The sequence below is a fragment of the Pinus tabuliformis genome, chromosome Q, assembly GCF_031772625.1.
Source record: "Pinus tabuliformis cultivar Carrire ecotype Pingquan chromosome Q, CPIR1, whole genome shotgun sequence".
NCBI lineage: Eukaryota > Viridiplantae > Streptophyta > Pinopsida > Pinales > Pinaceae > Pinus > Pinus tabuliformis.
Genome location: NC_142296.1, coordinates 1,224,831,803 through 1,224,854,082, shown reverse-complemented (window position 1 = coordinate 1,224,854,082; position 22,280 = coordinate 1,224,831,803). Strand labels below are relative to the sequence as shown.

Genomic DNA, 22,280 nt, shown 5'->3' with positions numbered 1-22,280 from the left:
AATAAGGGAAATGTTTCCCTTCACCTTCTCTTTCAATTCTTTGATTTCCTGAGAAGCAGCTTGAAAATCATCTATGTATTTGTCTGCAGTCTCCTTTTCGATGGCTATTTCCATCTCATTAGCTTTTATGATTTTCAATGCAGTTTCATAATCTCTCTGCACCTTCTTCATTACATTTAGAAATTTTCATCTCAATCATGACTCTGGTCATCTTATTAGTTGTGTCTTCTGAATCAATAGATATTGCAACAATACAAACATGAGAGTCAAACTTCTGTTGCATTTCAATACGTATTTCTTTCAACTTTGTAATTTCACCATTTCTTTTAATCACATCTTCTATCAAAGCTTCTCTCTCCTATTATACATGTGCTACTTCTGGTGCCATTATGTGTTCTATTGTAAGCAACTTCAATTTCTTCCTCAATACCTGAACCTCTATTTCTACTCCCTGCAACAACTTATGAACATCACTTCTATCTTCTGGATTCACCCCAATTTTAATGATCATCTTATTCAATTCTTCATTTTGAGTGACTAAGGCTCTTAAATTAGTATTTTGCAACTTTAATTGGCTCACCACCATTTCCAATAAAGTTTCTGCTATGCTGACAGCCAAGAAGGTTTTCTTCAAATCATTGTAAATTAATTCCCCAGTTTAACTATGTAGAACAATTTTATTATGAAGAGGAATTTCCCTAGCATCCACTGTGAAATTGGTAGTCTTCAAACCAGAAGAAGAAGATACACTTAAAGAAGAAGGGTGAGACAAAGCTAACTTAAGCTGACTTCTTTCCAAATCCATAGCTGAAGACAATATGTTTTGATAGTCTGAAACAAATTGTGCTTCCACCCGTAACTCCATATTTTCTCTGAATTTTTTGTTTCTTTCCTCAATCCGGGAGTACATCTATTTAATCATGGAGACTGAACTTTGGCCACCTTATTTTGGAACAGGAAAAGAAGGTGTAAAAACAAGTTCTCCTAATTATAGCTAAAATGAACATGAGCTGCCAACTTTAGACAACTTAGCCTTATTTGAACTTCTCTTAGTTTCTTCTTCTAAGTATATGACATACTCAGAGCCATTTTTCAAAATTTTCTCACTTTGAGGAGTCTCAATTTCCATATCTACTGATGAGGTAGATTGGCCTCCATTAGCCAATTTCATTATTTTTTGTTTAGCTTCATGAATAAAAGGAGCATAAGCATTTTCCACCCTCCTGTTTGAAATAATGTGGTGTGGGTCATATGCCCATTTTTCACCAATATGTAAAGTCATCTCTTCAAGTAGTTTTTGTACTTCTCCTGCAACTTGTCTATTATTTACAATAAAGGGTCCCACTATCTTTGGAAATTTAAACAAATACCCCTTCTTTGCTGGCACAAAGTGTATTTGATCTACATTCAAGATCTGCCTTATGAACTCCAATGCAAACAACCTCACAGGTAAAAAAACTAGAAGTCTGAGGGACAACTTTTGCTCCATATAATGCGATCTCTGAAGAATTTTCAAATTGAAACCAATCACCCACTTTGACATATTTGCTGAGTTGAAGTAAAGAATGACACTTTGGTAAGAAACAAGGTGAAGGAGAACTGTTCAAAATTGAATAAACAACTAATAGGAAAGAAGAGGAAAAATACATCAATCCTTGGCCATTACCAGTGTCTCTTATCACATCAGTCCAAAACACTACTGATTGCTTATTCTTATTAGGGTCCATGATATTCAACCCTAAATGCATGAATCTTTCCACATGGGTATATAAAAAGAGATATGTGACAAGAGATGGAAATCTAAAGCAACTAGTGAGAGGAAGATCTGATAATTGAGAATTTATCATTTTTTCCCATAAAGAAAGTATATCAAAAACTATTTTTGTGTTCATCATCACACTGAACATTCCTAAAATCACCCTATCCATAATGTTTGTATCTTCCTTTCCTAAGATTTTGGTCAGAATTTGTAGCACAGGCTTGACTTCTTCAACAAAAGTGTTTAGAGAAAATTGAGGAGGTACATAGGAATTTTTTTTCCAACAGGCATTAAAAAGAAACCGATGTGAGCATAATTAGAAGCAGACAAGTCTTGAAAAGTTGAAAGAAGAGGTCCTTCTCGGAATGTAGTGTAAGAATTTGTAACCAATAAGCATGTAGCTTGCTGAATTAGCAAAGTTAATACCTGAAAGACATTTTATCCCAATTTATTCATGATAAAACATTTTTGTGGGTAAAGGCTAGAGACAAGAAAATATATAAATTTAGGGAAATTATAGGTCCGTGGAATTACGGTTGCTAGGACACTAGGCCTAATAACATGAGCATACACAAAGGATTCAACGTGTTTTAGAAAAAAATGATGTTAGATTTCTATATAATTAAGTGGACACACTGGGTCAAAAATATCTCTTTCTGTGTCCATCAAGGGAATATGAAAGGTAGAACCTGTAATGGCATCTTTCTTCTACATTTTCCCCAAATTATGAATGTTGAGACTCTATGAATATGACGAATCAATAGCTGGTGATGACAATTGGTTTTTACAACCAGTAAAATTCAAATTTTACATTAGGAACAGAAATCAGAGTGAGGGAAATGTAGAAAAAAAAATTGAGATTTTATGGGAAATGGAGTAACGGGTAGGTAAATTGAATTAATGGTAATTTTGTGAAAACTGAGAAAAATGACATGGTGAAGTGATGGCTAAAATGATAGATGACGTGGAGGATGAGGTGGAAGTATTAAAGTAGTGATAGTGCAGCAAAAAATTTAAACGAACAAATCCCCGCTCGATTTCCAATGTAATGCCTTCCCCTTGCTCATGTCATACAGGGGAAGACTCCAGTACGGGAGAAACCTGACATCTCCCCACAACCATCCTTAGTCATAGATCTTCTGATCTTCTTGTGCATTGAAAAGTCATATGGGGGGAATGATGAGAGCTAACCGTTGAGCATGTAGTGTTGTGGGTATGCTCCATCCTCAGGTCCCCACTCCCTTATTTCATCATGCCTTTGAATTTTCCCGACTTTTAAACTTCGACGTGGTGACATTGGCTTTGGGCCCAACCTGTTTTCTTTAACACTTGTTTAACACTTGATTAAAAAGTTTAATCAATCATAACATAAAATATTTGTCTTTCTTTCTTATATATATATATATATATATATATATATATATATATATATATATATATATATATATATATATATATATATATATATATATATATATATATATATATATTTGCACTTCTATACATACATATGAAAGTAAAACGACCTACAACAAGGCCGGTGCCCATCTTGTTGAATAAATCATACCCAATTAGGAAGATAAAAAGGAAGAGAAATAAGTGATTTTTTGGTACCTGAAAATGAAAATTTGAATGTAAACACTAGTGCTCTCCTTTGAAAGCCCGTAGTTAAACAAACTAGAAATAACATGCAGTATATCAAGAGCATGATTAAAAAATGGAATGAGGACATATTAAAGGGATTTAAAAGAATACTTGGTTAAGAAAAGGAAAAGTGGGGTAGATTTACTTGATGTTACCTATGAGAGATAGAGTTGTGGGAAAAAGAAGGCTCAAACATGTGACGATAAGTAGCCCTATCAGTACAGAAGGATCAATATCTAGTAAGAAAGAAGAAAAATTTCAAAGCATAATGAGGAATCAAGGAAAATAATGATTTATATTGAACGAGTGCACATATGATGTTCAAATAGGTGAAAGCTAACAAAAAAACTCCAAACTTTAGGAATAAAGATTAATGGTTTGATAACTAATCATTAGGAAACCTTATTAATAGGAAATCATTTGAATTACCTTTAAGGTTTTACTAGATCTAAGGCAAGTTACAAAAATGACATACCAAGTCATTATAAGTTCCTTTGAATTTCTATAGGCATGAGCTTAAAACATCACAACTCCAACAAGTGAGCGAAAATAAGGAGCTTAAGCAAGAAAGGGTTTCTTCCTTCATAAAATTTTAAACATTGAAGTCTTTAAGTGAAAACGTGAATTCTTGATACAATACCTAGACCTATAACAAGGTTAAAACCCTTAAAAATATTAGTACGAAATCATAGAAAGGCATTGCATATAAAAAATAATGTATAGCTAAACTCTTTAAGGAAGACCTCTGTAATCTATATATATATGTGACCATGGTAATCCTCTCGGCAACCGATAAGCATGTCAAGTGCATAGTTTTACCTTGAGAAAAGGGAGGAGTTGTAGTTCATCAAGTTTTTCTAAATAACCTACTAGTTAAGTGCCAAAGATAGTTGGGAAATCCTCCATTTCTATCCTACGAGCAAAGAATTGACAATAAATTTCTAGAGTGAAAATGACATCGAAGTTAGAGGATAGGGTGGGGTAGTTACCCTAAACACCCAAAAGGAGTTTCAATCACCACTATATTGAAGGCTGAAATTTTATCCATCCATCCTCTTATCGGTCACATAGATGGGGTGAAGTTTCAACATATTACTCGTCATCGAAGCCCGAAAATGAATGCATAATGGGACTGATCGAGTTATAATGTGTATTATATCACCATAAGCTAAAGGAGTGTCAATATTTAACTATAACATAAGGTCTATAAATTAAATCATGCATAAGACATATTACAAACCTAAGCACAACACAATCCTAATTTTTGTGTTGGTTGTGGTTGAATATTCGTAAATGTTTTCGAAAAATATTATAGGTATGCACAAAAATTTGATATCATAGGGTCAATGCAAAAACTTTAAAACCAAAACTTTTTAACATAGTTCTCAAATACTAATGGGCTAAAGGGGTCCTTGTAAAAATGAAATAAAATAATTGAAGATGTTAATAGAAAAATAAATTTGTAATGGGAAGGTATTGAGAATAAGGTTTTATATATAAATTGATGATATCTAAAGGTGACAATGTAAAAATCAAAACTATAACCTATAAGGCCGAGTAACATAAAAAATGAGATAAAGGTAAATGCTCTCTAAGATATGGTATCGTTTATATATTTGTAGTTTATATTAGAAAGAATAAACCTTAAATATGAGGTTCATTACATTTGTTCATTACAACTCAAATGTAAGGTAAAAAAGCCTCATCAATTTTTAAATTTATAAAATAACTTTCCATATATGCACATAATTTTTTATGAATTCAGTAATGTACATCAATATATTTTTTTCTACTATCTCTTAAGGTGTAGATTATCTAGTGATTTCATGTATTGTTAGTTCACTCTCTGTAATGTACTCATTAGTTTAAACCTTGATTAGCCCCATTTGTCATGTAAGAGGCCATGTTATTATGTGTGTAGGTTATAGTGGTACTAGTTAGAACTGACCTCATCTCACACAGCTACAAGCCCGACCCTATTGCCAATTCTACCACTACACTAGAAAACATATTTCCATTGCCGTTGTTGATGAAATGAATAATGTCTTACTCAAAAGTGTCATTGTCACATATGTCATCTTTGTAATTTCATGACTAAATTATAGATGGACCTTGCAAGGCAATAGGCCCTAAGGAATGCTTAGTAATAGAATTTTATTAGCACACTTGAGAGTGGGAACCTATATTGGGGAGGATTAGTATACATTTAGGAAGAGGATTAATAAATATTTAGGAGCATAAGTAACTTATAAAACTTATTTCTCATGCATTCATGAACGTACGTTTAAATCAAGAACTATGTGATCTCCCTATGTATATTATTTGTACGTGTATTATATCATGGAGCAATTGTAAGCATATTGTACCAAAAGTGCTACAACAATGCAGATTGATGATAATTTAGAAGACATTTGTTGTCCTATTAATTTATAACATTCATTAAGTATAATTATGTTCTCAATGTTTGCATGCTTGAATGTAATACTCTTCGAACCCATGGTTGGAAGATACACCAGTATCACTACCCAAGATTTTGAAAACCAAGTAATAGTTATATTCCTTTTTCCCAAGTTGTATGGACAATCTTATGATATTCAAAAGTTTGTGCCATAATGTTTGGTTTTCCAACAAGATAAATTTGAGACAATGAAGAACCTAGGTATGTTACAACCTTTAGCCATTCTCAATGAATGTATTTTATAACATGTTTACCCAAGTTTGAACGAACGAGTGTCATCATGGTGGTGATTGAAAAACTTTCCAAGTATGCACAATTTTGTGCATTATTTGATACTTTTAAAGCTAGTACAGTTGATAATGCATTTATGGAAACAATTCAAAAGTTACATGGAAACCCAAATATTATTGTAAGTGACAAAGATCCCATTTTCACTAGAAATTTTTAGACGAAATTATTTTCTTGTCTTGGTAATCAATTAGCTCATAGCTTGTCCAATTTGACAAGAAAACTGAGATAGCGATCAAACATTGGAAGGATATATTTTTTTCTTTGTATGTGATAAACAAACAAAATGGGTAAAGTGGTTTCCTCTAGCTGAATGGTGGTATAACACTTCATTCCATACTACAACAAAAATGAACCCATTGATGGCACTTTATGGATATCATCCACCATCCCTCACATCATATTTAAGAGAAAATTCTAAGGTTCAAGTAGTGGAAGATCACATTGAGCATGCACAACAAGTTCTCCAACTATTAAAGGATAATCTCACATTGGATCAGAATCAAATGAAACAATAGGAAGATTAACATCAAAGCGAAATAAGTTTTGATGTAGGTGAATGGATATTTTTACGGCTGCAACCATACAAACAAATGTACCTCAAGTAAGCTAAGAAGGACAATAAATTAGCACCCAAGTACTATGGTCCTTACAAGGTGTTGAAAAATATTAGTACTATGGCATAAAACTGGAAGCTACTCGCATCTTCCTAAGTACACTTAGTTTTCCATGTTTCATGCTTAAATAAGGTTATTAGTGACAGGTTCTCATTTCAAACAGTGTTTACAAAACTTGATGAAGAAGGAAAAATCATATTTGATACTAAAGAAACCATAGAAATAAGAACCTGACAACTATGGAATCGATTAATTTCAAAGTATCTCATTAAGTTGAAGAACTTAACCACTGAAGATTCCACATGGGAGGATGAGAATTTTATAGAGAAGCATCCTGAAAAACTCAAGAATTGAGGACAAAACTTTTTTGAAGGAGATCAGAATATTAAGTCCCTATAATACTAGTTTATCCCCCTTATTGTTTTTGTTAGTGTAGCCCCTATTATTGTTGTTATTCTGATGTATCCCCATGTTGTTATTGTTGTGCCCCAAAGAAGCCCACTATTGTTATTATTAAGCCCTTACATTATTATTGTTATGTGGGTTTTGATTATATTGTGACCCCTTAGAATCCTAAATATACCAAGGAGGCCTTGTCATTTTTATCATCCAATAATTGTTGATTTATGTAATGTAGAGGAGGTTCCCCTCTAGAAGATGATAATTTTTAATTTACTGATCTATGTTTTCTTTTTTTTTGTGAGTTGATTGCATAACACTAATCTTATCTCTTATGCCAACTTGAGAAGCCAAGGAGAAAAATTCCTTTGCCTGATCTATGAGGGTGCATATATATGAAATTTGGTGACTCTCCACTTCCCTTGTGACTCTTGAGCTCCCCTTATGACTCTTGAGCTTCCATGTGAAAACTCTTATGAGACCTTTAGACTTCTATATGAATTTTCACATTATATGAGTGACCTTTGGGCTTCCACACACTTTACATTTTCTCATTTTTTGAAATTACATATTCATATTCACAATGATGTGGAAAAACACAATGACACATATGACATTTGAGGTGACACTTAGACAAACCATGACTTGGAAATGATGGCATCAAGTTCATTGTAAAGTGACTATTCCAGGTTTCTTTTCTCGCTGCCATCTTTGTTTGTTCATGATGAATCTTGCAAGTACTTCATCTTCATCCTCCAAGAGGCTGGTTGATGTAGAGTCTTCCATGTGATATTTATCTGTAATGCTACGTTTTGATAGAATTTCCCTTCATCTCCTTGTTATATGATCACATTGTATCTTCAATTTAAAAAATGTACTCTTTCATGATATCCTTAGCATCCTCCTTCAACATCATCCAATCATGTTCAAGACAACAATGCCTACAAATGGAATTCACACATGACGAGACACAAGTAGTCTATAGATCTCCTCATCTATCTTGTTTTCGATGCCACACACTGATTGAACTAAGACTATGTGCAATATTGAGGAGGAGGCTTAGGGATTTTGAAGTCCACATTTCCAAGAGGCAGTGATGATAGTATTGTTACTAGGACCACATAATGCATTGCAACTGAGGTTCAGGAAGACATGATTGTGCAGATGAGGGAGTTAGTGATGCACTCTCACAGAATTTGTCATTATGATTATCTTATGCATGGTTCTATAAGAAATGAGATAGGTGATTTCACAGTTCAACTAAAATAGGGCTTAACTACTAGGTAAGGATGTGCATTGCGTAGAGGCCTAATTGGGAAAATATTGTGTAGTTGGAAAGAGAAGGAGGCAAATACTATGCAATAGGATTGCGTGATGCACTATTTTGGGAGGTCATGACTATGTAGTGCATAATTATGGGAGGAAAGGATGGATTTCTATGGCTTGATACTGTGCATTCTGTAAGAAATATGAGGAGTACCTGGTCGAGAAAGTTGCAAAGGAACGAAGGCTTTATGAATTGGCTGAGTGTGGAATCAATGAAGTAAAAGATAAGACCAGAAGATGTCTCGAACATGATCACACTCTCATAAAAAATAAAAGGCACAAAAATGAAACACTTAATACCTAAAATCAAAATGGATCCATGGAAATTATACCAAAATAACAGTTTCCTTCAAGTTCGGCACTTAAGATACATCATGTGACAATAAGGTCGACTGCAATAAGAAAATGCAGAGTATTTTAGAAATACACCTAATTCATATCTTTATGAAAGATATAACCCATTAGCACAACAGAAAATACCAAAGTTGACTCTTAATGATGCACTAAAGCCCTATTTCACAAAGTGCGACACTTCCCCTACCAAAAGATGACACTTGGAATTTCTTTTCAAAGTGACTTGGAAACATAGAAAAAAAGTATGGAATGACTTTCATAACTAGAAACAATAATTCACATGGTCAAAGGTAGGCTCTAAATTTTGAATATAAGACAATATTTGGAGCGTGTTGTAGAACCAACAACATTTTAGTACTAGGAGAAGCTCCAGTATCGAAGGCTCCTTATTGGATGAGTGTACGAGACCTGATGGAATTAAAATTTTAGTTATAGGAATTGCTTAATAAAAACCCAGTGTTTTACTATGGTTTGCACTAGTCCTTTTTGTTAAGAGAGAGGATGGAAATTTTAGGTTGTGTATTGATTACTATAACCTCAATAATTTGACCATTGAAAAGAAGTATCCCCTTCTGAGAGTTCATAATTTGTTCGATCAAGTTAACAGAGAAATGACATTTTCAAGGATAGACCTTAGATATGGTTATCACCAGTTTAGGATAAAAGAGGAATACATAACAAAGAGAAATTTGTAAATAATATATGGGCACTACAAATTTATAATACTACCCTCTCAACTTAAAAATTCACTTTCTACAAATCTCTATTCATGATATATTAATTTATTCCAAGAAAATGGCAAAGAAAAAAAAGAACTTCTAAATAACATTGCATAACCTATGTGACCACAAGTTATGCTAAATTTAGCAAGTTTTCATTCTATGACAATAAGATACAATACTTTGTTTATGTGATATCAAAAGAGGGCATATCCATGTACCTTAAAAAAGTGAGAACCATTCTTGACTCCCCAATCCTAAAGGATGTGGTAAAAATAAGGTCATTTATGAGAATTATTAGGTATTACCATAGGTTTATACAAGGATTTTCAAGGATATCATATCCCATAACTTGCTTATAGAAGAAGGGAGTGAAGTTTGAGTGGATGCAAATATGCCAAGATTTAAAAGTAAAAATAAAAAATCTATTGATGGTAACACCCATGTTAAAGATAACAAATTTGGATAAATATTTCTTTTTGTGTACCAATGATTTCTTAGAGGGCCTTGATGGATTATTGATGCAAGAGGAAAATGTGGTGGCATACAAGTCTTAGAAATTAAAAGAACATGAAAAAAAGTATCCGGTTTAGGAATTGGAGTTAGCAACAACTGTTCATTCCCTTAAGATGAACAAACATTACCATATGTCAAAATATTTTTTCAACCAACCTGATATGAATGCCACATAGGCTAGGTGGATGGGGTTTCTTAGTGAGTATGATTTTGACATAAAATGTATAAAAAGGTAAGGAGAACAAGGTGGAAGATGCATTGAGTTGGAGTTCAAAAAAATGTATGAAATAATGACATGTAAAGTTGATACAAAATTTTATAGACAAATAAAACATTAAATGACTAGAATTATAGAATGATTTGTGACAATTTGAGAAGTGGAACTACATAAATAACATAACTAGAAAATGAAATCCATGAAAAAAAACTACTGGGTGTATAAAAATAGACTATATATTCCAAATGAAGATGAAATTAAAAGAGTAATCTTGATTGAATATCACAAAAACCATATACAATACATTCGAATATTTAAAATTGATTCTTTTCACTTAAAAAGGAATTTTTTTTACCAAGAATGTAGATGGATGTTATGGAATACTTGGTAAGGTGTAAAAAATGTAAAATGGTGAAGGAAGAGCATCAACATCTGGCCAGATTGTTGAACACCCTACATGTACCATAATGAAGTTGGGAGGTAATATCACTGGATTTTATGAATGGATTTCCTAAAACAAAGAGGTAGCATGACTCTGTCATGGTAGTTGTAGACAATTTAACTAAAGATGCCCATTTTATCCATATATAGTCTACTTATAAGCCTAGGTAAGTGGAAAAAGTTTTCATGAGAGAAATATTCCAACATCATGGAATACCCAAGATAGTGATATGAGATAGAGATCCAAATTCCACTTTGAAATTCTAGAAATCCTTGCTTTCTATCACGGGGACACAATTAAACCTAAGTATTGCATACCATCTTCAAAATGATGGGGAAAATAGAAATGGTTAGTCATGTTCTAGAAGATATGCTATGCATGTATGTTATGAACTAGGCCACTAGGTAGGCACCTAGTGGATTTTTTTGATAACAACGGATTTTAGGCCTCACTCCACATGATCCCCTTTGAAGCTTTTATGGAATAAAATTTCATGTCCCCTTTAATTGGAGTCTACTAGAGGATATATTATGATAGGACCATATCAGTTGTAGGAAATGGATGAAGTGATAAAATGGATCACACAAAAGTTCAAGACAACTTAGGATGCCAAAAAAACTTATGCTAATCTTAGAAGGAAACATAAATAATTTGAAGTAAGGGAGGATGCCTTTTTGAAATGAGGACCTAGAAATAGCTCATTGAAAGAGTGAGGGCACCAAAAGTTGGCTGCTCAGTTTTGTGGGACATTTGAGATATTAACAAGAGTTGTAATGTTGGATTATCAGCTCCAACCACCATCTCATGCTAATTTCTTGTGTTAATCCTATGCGTTAAATTTAATGTTGGCTCTTGTGAATGTTTCTGAGTGAGAGAGAATTACTAGTTGAATCCAAAGAAAATTAGGAGGGCGCTCCTAAGGGTTCCAGAGGTGAAATTTTGAATAACATTCTACATAGTTTTTTACTTGACAGCTAGAGGAAAGCTCACGAGGAGCTAACAAGAAAATTTGGTTAAAGTTTTGGTGGAATGTGGAGGCCTTTAGCCTGTTCCTCGAAGGATTAAGATAAGTTTAGGTTTAACTTTATTGATGTAGTAAGTAATTATAATATAACTACTTGAAATACAGAAAGAAAAAGTAAATGGTGTACATGTGGAATTAAAGATATCAGTATATGTTTGAATTAAATTTATTATACAAACTAACTATGTTTTTCCAGAAGACAAATGGTTTATAGGTTTAAGCGTCACTGTAAATTTTAAATAAAACTCAAGGGGATGATTACACATACTATAAGAAGATGATTCTCAGAGATTAAATGTTTGGTTGGCTTCTTGAATAATCACATCAATTAGAGAAGGAAATATTCAGAGAATGTGCAGGTTAGAAGGCACATTGTGAGAACACTGACCTTATTCTTGAGTCTAACTCCTTTAATCCAGAACAAAGAGGATTAAGATAGAGAACTAGTAGTAGATCCCCATTACAGGTATCCACAAGTTCTCTTGACTAGAATTTTATATATATATATATATATATATATATATATATATATATATATATATATATATATATATATATAAAACCTTATTCAAATAAATTGAATGTGTATATTCATATTTTGTATGTAGATAAGTCATAAACATAAATATAGGTAAAATAAGATTTCTTAATTACAATTAGAAAATAAAGAGATCACCTTTCACGATAGGGTGTATAAAAAATATAGAAATTATAGAAATTGCCTTTTTATAATACTGGATAGCACCGAGCCCATGTAGATAGACAAATAAATTACAATCTTAACCATATTTGGGAAGGTTTCGACAATTATGTTATAACATTTTGAGCAAACTTTTTTATATTGTCAGAGAAATTACATGCTCACCAAATTCTTGGTCGTCAAGGGACCTCAAAATATTAAGTCTTCCTTGTATCAAAATACAATAATATAGTAAGAGTTCTTCATAATATACATCTAAGAAAGAGGCTCGAGGCCCTAATATTTTTTCTGGGTTTTTCCTATAGTATAGAGTAATGTTGAATTATGGCTAGAACAAGGGCCAACTCTAAATATCGACTAGGATTTCAATATCCCTCATGAGACAAATGACAAATTCAAGGTGTCATAATTCCAAAGACCTAGAAAAAAAATAAAAAATTTAATAAGAACCTAATGCCAATTCTAGAATACCTTGTGGTAAGGAAAACAAACTTTTCTTTTTAATCTAAATAGCATGGATAACTTTTGGACGTACATAAAAAATTTGTGAGGATATTAGTAAATAATCTGTAACATAGAAGCTTTGAAAATAAAAACTTAATGGAATAGAGATCTCATATATACCTATACATGATGAGGAGGAATGGTTGTTTTCGCTATTTGTAACCCATGCCAATAACAAAGAAGCACAAGAACAAAATTTTTATTGTCAAAACCCGTGCTGAGTATTTGAACAAGAGACCCTAAAGAGAATAACTTCCAATGACAAGGTAGGATTTAAAGGGGGCTAGTTTACCTTGAAGGATTTTCCGTAATAGATTTGTAAATAGCTGGACTAAAAAGCCCCAACTAAAGTATCGAAACATGGCGCCAAGGATAAAACCCTTAGTTGTACAATCTTTCCTTTCCTACCAATCAAACGTTAGCTTAAGGAGTATAATTTCCTTTACCCTATTCATGTCAAAGCTTAAGAAAATTTAATGCAAAAACATTTCAACCAAAATAAGGAAAAATTGAAGAATTATAATGAGAGAAATTAGCAAAAAGAGGTGCCATCTGGAGTGTGCCACCTAAGAGCTTATGATAATTAACGAGAGATCTCATCACCTTATTCGCGAGTAACCTTTCTCATATTTCTGATCGAAAACCCTTAGGGTTTGTAACAAAAATTAAAAACATGCAGAGCTCTTTCCACCAGGAGCTTCATGAATAATGAGGTCTCGTCTGTGAGACTAGGTTTGGTGGTTACCCTAACACCCACCCAAATAATCTCCACTATTCAAAAGTATGATTTAATCACAACCATTGGAGGTTTCAACTATTGATACCACCATGGAGGTATTAATGTTGATACCACATTCTTATTTTGCATGGTTTGCATCAACATGTGAGCTTGCTAGGTTGTTGTTATACTCCATAATAAAGTAATTCAAATATGATGAAAAAAAATTCATAATATAGGGAACACATAGAATTATCGAGGAAGAACCATGTTGTGAGTGTACAAGTTGAGAAGAGAATAAGGCAGCGAAATGAAATTATAATATGATATGAGACCAATACATATATAGTGTATTGTGTCCGAAAGGACTAGTTATAGTCTATATCGTTATAAGCATATTTAGTATGTACATGATTCTATTTAAAAACATGGGTTGGATATGTGTGTATAGAAACCCATGTGGTCCAAAACATATAAGAAACTTAAATATTGTATAACCACAGGTACAATGGTAATCAATGTTATGAATAGATTAATGCTTAACCATGGAAAGATAAGGAAAAGTTTATATATATATATATATATAAAGGATCAACTAGAAAAAAATGTATGAATTCGGATTTAGTAAACATAAATTTCCATAATATGTGAATAGGTTATGATATAATGTCATCACAATAGTAAGGAATATGAGTTAAAAATTATTGTTGGCCCACGATAATTGAGTATATAGAGTTTTTTTTTTTTAAATTATATATAATGTGTAAATTTCTTGATCAATAGGTAATTTTATCACCTTAAGAAGGGAGATGTTCCAACTTTTGTTCGTCTTCCTTCTCCATTCCCCATTAAAATATGAACATCTCTATCATCATGATGCTATAGGGAAATGCAATTCTCTCTTAGGTTTTGTTTTTTTAGCCAATCTTTAAGGATATAGAAATGTTTTATTTTATTTCCATATTCAGTTTAGTTTTCTTTTTAGCACATAATTTGTAGTTCAAAAGTGTTACTATTTTTGTTTATTATTGTCCATTTCCCTGTGTGGGGAAACAATTGGTTTTTGTCTCTACCTTTCATGGAATCTCCTATAATTTTGCAAGTTCTTGAGGTTTCAAATGTGGTAGGTCAAAGATTACAATATTGTTAATATGATGTAAATCTCTTCTATTACAATATAAAACAACTTACAAAAAAAAAAAAAAAAAAATGTTTAAATCTTTTAGAGAGTTGTGATTAAATTTTGAATTTTTTTGTAATTCAAAAGTGTTACTATTTTTGTTTATTATTGTCCATTTTCCCTGTGTGGGGAAACAATTGGTTTTTGTCTCTACTTTTCATGGAATCTCCTGTAATTTTGCAAGTTCTTGAGGTTTCAAATGTGGTAGGTCAAAGATTGCAATATTGTTAATATGATGTAAATCTCTTCTATTATAATATAAAAACAACTTACAAAAAAAAAGAAAAATATGTTTAAATCTTTTATAGAGTTGTGATTAAATTTTGAATTTTAATAATTTAACCTTAATTTTTTTTAAAATATTTCCTTAATTATATATATTTTTATTATTAAAATAAATTTAAGTTGATTATTATCTTATAAGCTAAAATTTAAGGCTTTTTTTTATTAAAAGTATTATGTCAAAAGTATTGAAAATTAAAAATGTAACACCCCTATGGCTCTGATTTTTACACATATAATATTTTTTTAGGCACTGGCCTATTATTGGATTTAATGGGAATGGAAATCATAATGACACTATGTGATGATGTAATTATTTTATTATTATTTGAGTTAATAAATAAAATGCTAGGAAATATTCAGAAAGAACACTAAAGTTAGATGATTTTCTTGCTAGCTTCAGAAAAGTTGTTGGTGGTCAAAGTCACATTGTGGACCTTCCCTAAAATCTCCTTAAAATCCCTAGGAGGCAATAGGGAAAGTAGATTGATTTAACATGATGGGAGAAATATATTATGTGAAATCAATTAGTTGGAGAAAGATACTAAGTAGGTGGATTAAAGTTGCCTTGGAAAAAAAAGCTTTAAAGGAAAGAAAAACACAAAAAACAAAATCTTGAATCAAGTGGGGGGTTTGGTCCATAGGGAAAGGAAGACTCAGCTGAGAGGACTTAGGCATTTCATCATTAGGTTGCACGTGCTCTAGTTCTGAGTAGTTTCCTAGCAATATTATTCTTATTCATTGATTCTAAATCATTAGCATTACTCATTGATTTCAACAATATGCTTGTAGTATTTATTGTCTGAAATTTAGCATTACTTATTGAATTCATAAGATATTTTTTTATGCATATGGTGTTAATGCGTTAACTTTGTTATTGTCTTAGATAGTAAAATTTCCCATGGCTACAAAGGAAGAAGGATACAAACCAATGTGTAACTAGATTCAGATTAACTGACTAACTCTGTGTGACGATTTCATTTCCTGTTACATATTGATCTATTTACTATAACGCAAGTTATAATATATCTACATATGAAAGAATATATTGTCTAAGTAATGAGGGGTGTAGAATTAAAGATTAGGTAGGAGATTATTAAGGTTAACAATGATAGATTTTCTTCGCATTCATTGTTGTGTGTCTCTACACAGATAGTTGTTATAAACACATGTTAAATCTAGTATGAGATACACGAAATTGTATTATAAGGAATTACCTATATAATACCAAAATTTTATTAAGTTTCATTCACGTTTGTTGAACCATATTGATGTTAATCAGGTAAAAAAACATTTTATCTCATGAAAAAAAAGGTGATGGTTGGAAAACAAGTGAAACCTTTGTCCTATTAGAAAAGTAGTATTAGATATCCATTAAAGGAATACATAAATTCAGTACAACATATTGAACTAAAAATTCACATGGTCGGTTGAACTAAGTATGTGGGGGTTATAGTTGATGGACTATTTCCAACGAAAATGGTCGCAAATTCTCATGTGCTAACAAAGAAGAGAAGAAGAATTTCCTTGCCCAACCAGAAGTTGACGACTCAGTCAAAGAAATATATAACATAGGATTTCAAAAATTTAATTGATTTGAGATTCGACTATTATACATGACGTGAATCTGAAGAATTAAAACCCTCAATTGCGCAAAAACAAGTAGTTTTAAAAATAAAAAGAAAATACCAAAAAGAAAATATAAATATTAAATCATACACATTTGTGCATATATAAAAATAGTAGGAACTAAACAAATTAATAATTTCTCTCCAAGAGATAAATCATACTAAAAACAAGTATTATAAATGATGCACATAAAATATACAAGAGGAGAAACCTAGATTTGGGATTTTCATATCTATTGTATATTAAATCTAGGAGTAAAGAAGTACACCCAATGGGTTACAATTCATGCCAAAATTGAGACGTAACCAATTAAACGACACCTTTGAATCCTAGCAAGGATCGACTTAGAAAACTCCAGTTAATATAACATAAAATTAAATGACAATATATAGTTTCAAGGTAAGGCCACGTGCCACAAATTTCATAGAGTTGATGATAAAAATGATAGGTCGACCTGTAAATACCAGAGTTAAAGGCATTAAACCTCTGGAAAATGGAGAATCCCTTGTAGTAATTAAACCGTTCACTCTCATTAAAATAATTTTCTTTTATACTTGTGAGTTGATGAACAAGAGTTGATACAAATAGAACTACTAAATAATTTCCAGACTAATAGTGTGTAAAAGATTACGTGTTGAAGAGGTACCATGTCCTACAGCTCCGCATCTAAGAATAGGAAATAACTATATTAGAAAAAGAAAATATGAACACTAGTAAATAAATTAAAGGATAATGTTGCATAATATGCCCAATTCCTACAACCAGGTTAGGGTGTGGAAATAGTCATAATAAGAAGTATCCCCAACACACACGGTAATCCTTGGAGCAGATATTGTAGTCATGGCATCAGAGTCGTGACTTAAATAGTTAGGATTCAACCTTAACCTTTTTGAGTTGAAAATGGACAGAAAATGTAGGACACAATACATAAGACTCGTCATTATGAGGAACTTCAAAGGAAAATAAAACAAATGAAGGTAAATAAGATAGAATTAAAAAAAAAAAATTATCCTAGGTACTATAGAGTACTGATATAGTAAGGAATAACAAAGAGTCATTTTTACTGGTAGTTTCGGCAAGCCATGTAATAATTAGAATCTCTGCCTATGGAAATCAACAAGCAAGGTTTATGAGTAATCCTTACAACCTCTAATTTACCATTCGCTTATCCATCTCCACGATGAACGATCAATGAGATCCAACAACTTGTAACCACATAACACCATTATATGCCATACACCATATAGAGGAAGAAACGAAATAACAAGAAATAGAGAGAAAGCAGAGATCCATTAAACACAACACCAAACACTGTATATTTTATTGATCCCACCAACATTATATATATAGGAATACATGATATTTCTAGATTCGAGAATGGTTGATCTACATTACTAAAAATAACTAGTACACCTATTAATCTAGGAAGTGACACAATACAACTCAGGGCAACTTGGAAGACATGGAAGCATTACTTCCAACACCCTCCCTTAATGCTTACATGTAGAAAATATAAAAAACCCATATTATAACAATAAATAAATCTTTTTCAAATTTGTGTGATATGGTCATCATGAGCACCCACATCCACTCTGGAATCTTGCAAACAACACGCTTTCACCACCACATCTTCGAGTTGTCACTTGACCTCCATTTAAAACATAACATGTTCTCACCATCATTGATGAACTTCGCAGAATTGACTCTTCTCAACCTCCCGGAGCGCAACGGGTCAATCTTGACACTGAACCATCCTATGAAACTACCACCATCTGTGAATCCACGACCCTCTGTAGCCTTCATCAGTTATATAGGATAGCATTATTGATACATAATGTCTTCAGAAGGCGATTCTACAACTTGACCTTATAATATAACGTGTACTGATGCTCCCGGAGCAAGACGTGTCACACCACCTTGACCTTATTAAGAACTACCAGTGATTAATGCTCCCGAAGTTGGGTCACATTAATCTGTTGAATACTTGGCCTGTTCTTTGTGGATCTTCATAATTTTATTTTTACCAACAACTTTTTTTCTTAATACATACCAACTAATCATCACAACTTTGTTTCACGCACCATAAAAAAAATTTCACCACAAAAAAATTTACCTTCAAAAATCTTAATCTTTAATCATTTGTGTCTCCTTAAACCATGCACAAATTAGTCTTCGCTTACAGATTGGATTCCATCTAAATGAATTGTCCATTATTGATAAGCCAGATCTTCTCCACGTGTCATTCACTGCTCATTGAAGAAGGATTTCAATATTTGCTATCACCGTTGTTCCGATTTACACTTTGAAGAATTTATAGCGTGGGAGAAGTGATACTTGAGCCAAATTCATCATCAACTCCTCATTCACCCTTATGAATGCACTTGCCCATAGTTCCATCACAAATTTGGGTTCCGCAGGATTCAATGTTATGCCGTCATGTCTCATCTTCAGCGTTTCACACATCTGACCTAACATCACGGTTTGGCATCGAATGAGCAGAGCCACCCATTTGTTGTGAACATAATCACATTGCAGGAGAAGCAGCACAACAACAAATCCCTTTAGATATCGAATTGTTTGCAGCAGCATATGGAATCTTTAACAAAATATTTTTCTTTGAAAAATCACAATGGATTAGCTCATTACTTCAATAAGCATTCAACATACAGATCTATAAAACCCAGCACTACCACACTACCAATCTCGCTCATACATATGGTCAAAATATATATAAATGAACAATAATATAATTTACTCACACAACACAATCTCTTATTCTATTTTATTCACAAAGAAATAATATTCAAGGATCTCTCATCTTCCTAGCTTTCCCATGAGGGAATCAAGCCAAATCTAGCTTTGATACCATAATAGGAAATAGAGAGAAAGGAGAGAGATCCATTAAACACAATACCAAACATAGTATATTTTATTGATCTCACGGACATTACATGTATAAGAATACATGATATTTCTAGATTCGAGAATCTTGGATCTAGACTACTAAAAATAGCTAATATACCTATTGACGTAAAAACTCACACAATACAACTCTAGAAAACTTGAAAGAGATGGAAGCATTACTTCCAACGCAAAACAAAATTAAGGAAAAAAAAATTAGCTATGCCATCTTATTTTCCCATATTCCCTAGGAGTAACCTGTGTATTATGAAATAAGCTACATGTGTAACCAAAGAATAAGTTGCTTAGAATGTGCTCAAAGAGAGGATACTTGGAAGCTGGAGTAACGGTGCATAGATGGCGCAAGTAACCAAATGAAAACTGGGGGAATGAAAAAGGACCAGGGTTATTCAATTAAGTTTAACCTTAATTTTTATCAGCCTTATGATTCGTGACACAAGTGGTCCACCGTTAATTGGATCTAGTGCCAAGAAATTAATGAGGCCATGTACGTTCACATGTATGCACCTTGTGTGGTAGCACCAAACAATGTTGGTTGGACTGTTTGAGGTCCACCGATATTTTATATGTCAATTAAATAAATAGAGGACACACCTATTCAATATGTTTATTGAATCAACAATATCAGGTATGATTACAAGTAATGAGAGGATAGACGTGCTCCACAATTTATGTAACCATCAAGGAACGCTATCCAATGTTTGTAAAGGAGTGAACATATGTTGGAATTAATGCTTACATTCCATATTTGAGAAATTGGTTTGTGATGGTTGAGAAATTCTCTCAACCACTCTCTCTAAATTAGGAATAAGTTGGATCTCAAAAACTCTATTTAATAGAGTGATCTGAATGTAGTCCGGGTGTGTGAGTGTGTTTGCACATACACCATTTGTGCATAATATATGATTTGAGTTTCTGTAATTGTGTGTTTTAGCTGTTTTTATCATGGTATCAGAGCACAGGATCAGAGGCCTGTGTATTGTGTAGTAATGGTGGTTCCTATCAAGGCAGACGAAGCAAATAACGCTTGGGCATTCATGCTGCCTTTTACTCCGGGAATGTGGTGTACAACAGCGGCATTTTTCATATTCACAGGATTTGTAATATGGCTATTCGAGCATAGGGTAAATCCCGAGTTCAGAGGAAGACCCAGGCAACAAGTGGTGACTCTACTCTGGTTTTCTTTCTCGACACTGGTTTTCTCACACAGGGAGAAGTTAGTTAGCAGTTTGTCTCGATTGGTGCTTGTAATCTGGCTATTTGTAGTTCTGATTTTAACATCCAGCTATACGGCCAGTTTGACGTCTATTCTCACTGTGCAAAAATTGAACCCTACGGTTAAAGATGTTGAATCTCTCAAGGCCAGTGGAGACGCAGTAGGGTATCAGACTGGTTCTTTTGTAGCTCAATACCTCCAGCTGGAGCTTGGCATAAAAAATCTTAAGACATATTCAACACCAGAGGAAGCCGGATTGGCTCTCTCAAAAGGGCCAAAGAATGGAGGCGTTGCTGCGATTTTCGACGAGATTCCTTATATCCGTATTTTTCTAGCGTCACAATGCAACTACACAATTGTTGGACCAATCTACAGGACCGGTGGCTTCGGCTTTGTATTTCCAAAGGGTTCACCCCTACTGCCCGATATTTCCAGGGCCGTTCTGTCACTCTCGGAGGACAAAGAAATGCAACAGATTCAGGCCAAGTGGTTAAATAGCACCGCCTGCACAGATTCTGGAGCAAAAGTGGATTCCAATAGGTTAAGCATGGAGAGTTTCTGGGGTCTGTACTTGATCACCGGATCTGTGTCAGTGGTAGCTCTGGTTATATTCTTTTCCATGCTTCTCGCGTTCGGCTGGAAGAGAACGTAGTCCAGCGGGATTTGATCGGCGTTATCCTTGTAGGCAGTAGGGCCAACATTGATATCTTCAGAAACATTTTGTTGGGATGCAATTATTTTTTTAGAATCAACCTGCAGTAGTATGCTTGGATGAGTATTTGCATGGATCAAGTAGTAGTAAGGCTCAATATGGATGGTTGTCCAGATAGTATGGTAGTTGTGGATCTAGGGAAGGATCCCTCATTAGTGGTAGACGTGGAAGTGGTTTCCTAATGAGGTTATGCGACAGATTGGGGATGCTGTCCAGTAATTGACTTCAGGAGGTCCTTGATTCGGGAGTTGAGGAAGGGAACTCGGGAATCCAACTTGCCAACTACACCTTTCCGAGGGTTATGAGGCAACTTGATGGAGCATCTACTGATAAGCTTGATTATTTTGTTATTTTCATGTAATGTAATCATTAAGGGGGGATGTTGGAATTAATGCTTACATTCCATATTTGAGAAATTGGTTTGTGATGGTTGAGAAATTCTCTCAACCACTCTCTCTAAATTAGGAATAAATTGGATCTCAAAAACTCTATTTAATAGAGTGATCTGAATGTAATCCGGGTGTGTGAGTGTGTTTGCACATACACCATTTGTGCATAATATATGATTTGAGTTTCTGTAATTATGTGTTTTAGCTGTTTTTATCAACATACATACATAGTCATATTCCCTTGAAGTATTAAGGCGTATCTTGG

The 22,280-nt window shown here is 33.2% G+C and overlaps 1 pseudogene; it reads left to right on the top strand.

Moving 5' to 3' along the window:
* Positions 1 to 20,687: 20,687 nt before the first annotated feature.
* Positions 20,688 to 21,566, top strand: LOC149224201 (glutamate receptor 3.3 pseudogene; annotated as a pseudogene).
* Positions 21,567 to 22,280: the final 714 nt, after the last annotated feature.